This window comes from Heliangelus exortis, chromosome 1 (assembly GCF_036169615.1).
Source record: "Heliangelus exortis chromosome 1, bHelExo1.hap1, whole genome shotgun sequence".
Lineage (NCBI taxonomy): Eukaryota > Metazoa > Chordata > Aves > Apodiformes > Trochilidae > Heliangelus > Heliangelus exortis.
This window is the reverse complement of record NC_092422.1, coordinates 74696010-74702228: the sequence shown is the minus strand read 5'-3', so window position 1 is coordinate 74702228 and position 6219 is coordinate 74696010.

Below are 6219 nucleotides of genomic sequence, written 5' to 3'. Positions count from 1 at the left end.
GGGCAAGATAAAGAATGAAACCTTGCTATTGCAATGTCTGCTGTCATGTGAAGGGAAGGAACACCTACCCCCTCTCAGGGAATTTTTGATGCGTAAGTACTCACCCTGACTGTAGGAGTAACTAGTGGGAATTTAGGAGTTAGTTCAACGTAACTTTGAGAAGCTGTCTTTGAAGTGAAAATATAGGTGTTTAATAGAAGATGTAGAAATTTTCCCATTTCCACAGTAGAGCAGTAAAAACTTCTCATAACACCATGTGCTTTTGTCTGCTTCTGCTGGGAAACATCCCATCTTTACCCCCAGTCCACTGATGTTTGTGGACCTCACAGGGGTACTGAAGGCCAGAAAAAAAAAGGATGGATAAGATTAAATTTCAGCTGTTTTATTTTAAAGCATAGTTTGCAAGTCCTTTTTCTGGGGTATGATCCTTACATTTCTTAGTGAAATGCTCCTTTAATTAAACCGAGTAATTATGTAAACTCCCAGTACTGATAATATTGCTGATGTGAGGATAGGTTTCACATCCACATTGGCTTGAATGTTGTGACCACTGAGAGCCCAGAGAAGATCAGCTGAAGTCACACAGAGTGACTGCTGTCTGCACTTACCTGGGCTTAGAAAAACTAACAAAACAACCTCTCTGTTTGACAGAGTTGTGCCGTGAGTGCACACCATGAAATGAGTAGAGACAAAAGGTTTTATTACCACATAGAGTTTCATTTAAGTATTAGAACCTTATGTTCTATAAATTATACTCTGCAACACCTATTTGTTAATAAGCAGTATTAAAAGTACAGGAAGATATATTAAATATATCTAACACAAAATATGAAATATTTTGAAAATAGTTAAGTTCTATAAGATTTATTAAGCAAAGTTAGGAATCTTTATAATAGTTTAAATTTCATTTTCTTGATGTGGGGAAAAAACATATACTCTTCTTTCTGAAGTAATTATCTGAAAACATTATTCTGTAAAATTTAGGGACTTGATGTATCTGGATATGTCCTTACATGGTAAATAACATACTGGATCACACTGTGATCTAACAGCATGCCTTCTGCTCTGTTGTCTGTGGACCTGTGTCAAGAACATGACCTACTTCTAAGGATGCAACAGAAGTTTAAAGGTACAGGTTAAGAGAAATACTTATAAGATGCAAAAAAGCTTATAAAATTATTAAATCCCTTGGTTTCTCTGAAAGAGGATACTGTGTATTCAGCCTTTGAGGAAGCAGCTGCTTACACTGTCGCATATATGAGGCACTTCATTACTGGAGTGCTCTGTCTCAAGGTGAAAAAAATGTTTTCCAGATTTTGGCTTTGCATTGCTGTTTGAGATAGAAAACCATTTCAAACTCTAAAACAATCTTGACAGTAAAACTACTTCCTGTCCAGATCCACTGCACAATGCTCTTATTTTTCTGCTTGTGGAAAAGAAATTACAACAGCTGAAACAAAGCCAAATGAAATATTAAACAATTTTTTTTTCTTTTCTTAAGCAAGGTTACAGTTACAGAAATAAAATGTGTGTTGTGCACTACCTTTTCACTGCCCAGGCTGCCCTTCCTCTGTAGCAGACTCTTCTGTGCTGAGTCAGAATGTGCTTTCACCAAACACTTGGTCATGCTGAAGGGGTGATCCTTTGGTGCAGAAAATTGAGAGCACGGCCCGTGCTGTGTACAAATTTCTGCCTACCTAGAGAACTGCAAGGTAGGGCATCCTCCCTCTTTGCTGGTTAGAGCTCAGTGCCTTCAACTGTGAAATCTAATTTCTCCCTGGAAGAAAATAAAAAGCCATGTGGAATTAGCTATAAACGTTTGTTCTGTATGGTTTGAAGAGACACGAAGGATCTCAGAATTTTTGATTATTTTCCTGTGCTTGAAATTTGTGTCTTGTGTTCCCATCTGTTGTGCTTGTTCTGAGGATATTTGTGTTTTCTTTGCTTTTAGTAACACAATGACAAACACAAAAGTTAGGGGTTTTGTGTGGTTTTGTGTGTTTTTCTTGCTTGTTTGTTTTGGGTTTTTTTGTTTTATTTTTTTCCCAAGAGACCTTTAAAGTGTTAGGAAACACCCTTAGGAAACACACCTGTTTCCTATAAGGGGGGCTGCTGGCAGACAGTTTATCAGAACTGCACTCAGCAATGAATGAACAGAAGGGACCTGGACATCCTGAAAGCTTAGAGGTAGTCCCTCTATCATTGCCTTCTGTTTCTGTTTCTGGCAAAGTGATTTGGATGTGGTGGTTACTGACAAGAATTTTCTCCTGATAGGCTGTAATGCAGCACGCAAGGTGCAGGGTGCTCTGGGTCCTTCCCTCTTGGTAACTTTTCTCTTAAGAAGAATAAGCAGCTGGAGAGGAGAGGAGAGGAGAGGAGAGGAGAGGAGAGGAGAGGAGAGGAGAGGAGAGGAGAGGAGAGGAGAGGAGAGGAGAGGAGAGGAGAGGAGAGGAGAGGAGAGGAGAGGAGAGGAGAGGAGAGGAGAGGAGAGGAGAGGAGAGGAGAGGAGAGGAGATGAGAGGAGAGGAGAGGACTACTACTTACATTCTTCAAATGTTATATAGTCATACATTAAATATCCAATATTAAAAGATTCTTCCAGAGAAGATGGAGGCAGCCTTCAGAAAGCTGCAGAGTGAGAGAACAAGAGGCAGCAGACAAGTTGCCTTGGTAATTTCTGCGTATAAGGAAAATGAATTAATTGTGAGAAAAGTTATATAACATAAGTTGCCCAGTGTCATGGTGGAATTGCCTTTGCTAGAAAGAGTCGAGATTCATCCTGATATATGGAGGGCCATCCTTTCCTTCAGGAATTTGAGCAGAAGGCTCTGAGGATGTCCTTTTCAGCCGTAGAACTCACCAGTCTGTCTTTCTCAGGAGAGCCAGCAGATGGCACAGCTCAACAGCAGTAAAAATTCACCAGAGTCAGTTCAGTGTGTTTTGTACGGGGATAAATCCTAAAAAACCCCATATTGTTTTAGGAAAAAAGTTTTAGTAAGAAGTATTCAGAATCGTTTTTTAAAAAGAAATAAAGATTTTGTGGCCAGTTTTCCATTAAGGATGTGTTATGTGTCTGTGTGCCGAAGCCAGGTAACACTACACTGTTCGGGTGGACACTCCTGGCATAGGTTTAGCCCAATAGGTTAATGGTGTTCTCCCCTGGCTCTCCCTTACTGACAGGAAGGCCACTTAATCTGTTTAGGAGCACCTTATAGATGCCTTATGGGTAGGCAGCCTCATGACTTCATATGTGCATAAGACCTTGCTGAGTGAATGAAAAAACATGGAGCCTCCAACACTGCAGAGATGTGCCAGGTTGGTCACCAGAAAGGTACATCACCAGTCATCAATAGGACCAGGACAGGGGACTGTAAGGAGAGAAGACATTTGATACCTTGCTGCTCACCAGTTTAGCCCATATCTGATCCCTGGAAAGTGTCTGAGGAGTCCTTGGGCATCACAGAGGCAGGAAGCAGGCAGTACATCATGTAAACAAAAATGGTTGTTAGAAATGGTTAGACTGTCTAATTCTATTGCCGGTTTATTATGCAGTTGGTGTTTCTACCCTGTGGTACAAGCCAGGAGTGGATCAAAACAAATGTAACAAAGCTACTTCTGTCAATGCAAAAAGCTTGTGGTTAAGTAGTATTCGCTTTGGTAAAGAGGGATGGATGAGAAAGTGTGTGATTACAATGTACCATGGTCAAATACATCCAGCACAAGTGAATGCTGAGGCTGAAAAGCTTTCCCTAGCTCCTGTCATCTTCTGTGTCTGCATTAGCTGGGGAGGAGCTCACAAAAATTATCTGACATGTCATATAAACAGTTTTTATAAGCTTGTGACTACGTGCACCTGAAGGGTTTGTGATTATTGTCAGTTTAGAAATTTTGGCTGAGTTCTTGGAGCAAAAGCTTATTTACCTTTTTTTATTATTATTTGGATGGTTTTAGTATTGAAATGACATTGCTCCCAACTGCAGTAGAAAGGCCTGAGTCCAAAATGAGCAGCTTGAAGGTGCTTAATATGGTGAAGCAGCAATATGTTTGAGAGGAACAAACCAAGCTGTCAGGAGCAGCATTTGACCAATTAATGGTGGTAGTGGGATGAATTAGATGAAAATAATTCAAACTATTAAAAAATAATATTCAAAGGGCACAGTGCTACCCCTAGAAGTGCACTCTTGCAATACAGTGGTCAGAGTATTGATTTTTAAGTCTGGGAGGAAAACCAGCACCTTTCCTATGGTAATTTCTTTGCCAGGTTTGGGATAGGAATTTGAACTGTGGTCCTTTGTTTCCAGTGGAGCTTGTTTTGTTGTAGGCTGTGGGGTTAAAGGGTGGTTTCTTTTGGTCTTTGAACTTGCTCCTCTGAAACATGTACTGGTTTAAGACTTCTCTAAAGGACTTATTAATTCCCAGTACAATGCCAGTGGTCTTCTCAGCAGTCAGTAGTTGTTTGGGTACTGGAACTGGTGGAAAAGGATGAACATAGTGGGTCTCCATCTTTGCTTAGGGTAGGACACAAAGCTTGGATTCAAAGTTTTACAATGAATCAGAGAAGAAGAGTGAATTGCACTCTTCTGCAAAGATGCCAAGACTGTGCTATGGATGACATTAGAGGGATTTTGGGGCTGTTTCTCAGTCCTTATGAGTTTAGACTTGTAAATTATAAAATATGCCCACAATGAATATCTTAAAATCATTGGGGGGCCGGGGGGGTTTAATGTTTGAGGTTTTTTGCCAAAATCACTATTTTTTTCATGGTTTTGCGTTAACAGAAATGAATTTTTGTTTTAATTTAACTACAAACCAGGGATTTTGAGTCTTGGAAACACTGTAACTGTGTTAATCTGGTGCTTCTCAGAAAGGCTAATTAGCCCACAAACAGTGTGAATCAGATGTAATTAATTGCTGCTTGTTCTGGAGCTCATTTTTTGCATGATGGTTTGAAGATCTCTGTGCCATACTCCACAGCCCAGTTTAAGGATGCCCTCAGTCATCATCATGTCTTCCTTATGTCTTGCTGATGGTTTCCAAATTACTGTTTCCTCTTAATATTTAGCACTTATCAAATTTAGCAGACAAGGTGGGGCTTCCAAAGCCATTCATTTAAATAAGTTGATGAAAATTTAAGGCATCAGAGGTTTTCCAGTGTCCAGAAATTCAAGTAAAATGGAGAAAGTTAGAACATTTCAGTCTAGCTTAATCAGGAGGATAGAATCTGTCAGGTCACTTGCAATCGTGTGCTGAAGTAGGGAGCTCTTTGCCCTGAGAGTGTTGGAATTTGGGAGGTTTGTTTGGTGTCAGACTGATAATGCCAGAGCTCTGACATCAGGACCCAGTCACAGCAAAAGATCATGCAGAACAACATGGTTATTTTCAATCTGAATTCCATTTAATGTAAAAATAACAACACTGAGTAAGGCCCAGAGTGAGGACACTAACTAATTACTGTATTAACATATATTAATATCCTATTAGCATACTAAAATACTCTCCCATGGGTTAAAGAGACTTACTAACAAACAGACCCCTACTCTCACACCATGCAGGATGAAATTTTGAAAAATTTTCACTTTAAGAAGAAGGAAAGTACCAGTTAACCAATCATGTATACGACTTATAGAATATGAATAAAGTAATTTTATGTATTTCTGCATATAAAAGTTGCCTTTGGGTTTTGGGAAGACCTGCTAGCTTTGCAGCTTGCCACCTTGCATCAGTCTCTACCCAGATATGATTTCAAGCAAATATCTCAAGTCTGTGTGCAAATCAGCTTATTGCACATTGGGTGACAGATCCCATTTTCAGGAAAATAGTGCCATCTGTATAAATGAGGGAATGCTGACCTCTAAGTAAAAATTACCAAATAGCTCAGAGTTAGGCCCAGGTTTCCTCAGTGCTAACCCAGAGACAGTCAAACAGAGCTCTTAGACTTAAAATCACAAGGAAGAGACTCCATTATTGCTCTGCAGAATATGCTGCCTTGTTCCTGCAGTGATACTGGTGGTTTTGCTCCATTCCTTTATGAAATACCATTTGAAGAGTTTAAAAGCTTAGGTATTCATGTCTGTCCAGACTTTCTGTGCACATTAACAATCACATTTTATCGTTCTTGTTGGCTCTCTCTGGACTATGTCAATGTCTTTTCTCCAAAAGGCTGCCAAGTATTTCATAGACGATGGATAAAGTTTTAAAAGAACTAGATTTAATTCTGCC